Raw genomic sequence first — 1,114 nt, forward strand, 5'->3', positions numbered from 1 at the left:
CCTTTTGGTAGTTTTACTACTAAATTGTTCCTTTTCCATGATATCCCTGAAAAAAAAGTATGATACACAATGGTCCTGGCTGTCAGATCAATTCTGACTGCACTTATTATAAAACTCTTGTTTGACATAATACTTATATGGATTATAATGCTGCAGCTGAAGTATTCTGTTTCATCACAGTATGAATGAAGTGAATTTTGTATGATACAAGTGCAAGAAATTTAGAAGGCACAAATACATTTCAGAGGAAATATCAGATAATTATGGACCACCATAATGATTTGCCACCTAATAAGGAGCCAGTCCAAGTTCTACCTTCTATGTGTTGGGAGGTTTGATGGCCATTTGATAAAGTGACAAAAATTGCAGAGGCCACAATGATTGCACAATTTGTTTTCTCAAGTGAAGGCAGTCCCAAGTTTGATAATTATACATTTTGTGTACTAAAGCCATTTTATCTGGACAAAAGGCAACATAAACAGCCCACTGATCCAGTCTTTAGGTACTGGAATGCACAGCTTCTGTACAGATCAACCTCTCGTTTGGCAATTTTTCTAATTAATTCTCCAACAAGGGATGATCACTTGCAATTACAAGCCATCACCAATACTAACGAATCAGGTACAGACGGCCTGTTTAAGATGGGAGAACCCCGATGATCTCTGTCTCCAGATTTATCTGGCTTAACAAAGAGGCGTTGCCTCCTATGACTGTATTCCAATGCTACCTTGAAGTTTCATGATGAAAGCCGCTAATCAGTAATTTTATTTATTCGTAAAATTTACACAAATTACTTGTCTAATTAAAAACCCTAGTTTTTTTCATAAAAAGTGAAATAAATGTTTCTCTATTACGTACTTCATTTCAAAGACAAAAATATCGCTTACTTTAATGTTGATGACCACAAAATATGTATCTCATCTGCAACGAAAACAAGTACATTTGTTAATTGGAAATTCTTGATAGCTGCATTTTAAGCTTACGTTAAAAATGTTGCCGTAGTTACTTCTGGGTGAGATTCGCCTGACTTTGGGGTTTGTTTTGAACTGGACAGAGCTGCTTTGCTTTCGAAACTGCGCTCAAGAGTGCCGATATGAAAATAGCATAGTGGTCA

General features: G+C 36.1%; 1 long non-coding RNA gene across 1 annotated transcript in view; it reads right to left on the reverse strand.

Moving 5' to 3' along the window:
- The window catches only part of LOC119589447, a 19,881-nt gene extending 18,790 nt beyond the window's left edge, over positions 1-1,091 (reverse strand). The window contains exon 1 of the long non-coding RNA XR_005230182.1: positions 984-1,091. This is a non-coding gene — a long non-coding RNA (uncharacterized LOC119589447). The remainder of the gene's footprint in view (positions 1-983) is intronic.
- Positions 1,092-1,114: the final 23 nt, after the last annotated feature.

This window comes from Penaeus monodon, chromosome 25, assembly GCF_015228065.2.
Source record: "Penaeus monodon isolate SGIC_2016 chromosome 25, NSTDA_Pmon_1, whole genome shotgun sequence".
In the NCBI taxonomy this organism is placed as follows: Eukaryota; Metazoa; Arthropoda; class Malacostraca; order Decapoda; family Penaeidae; genus Penaeus; species Penaeus monodon.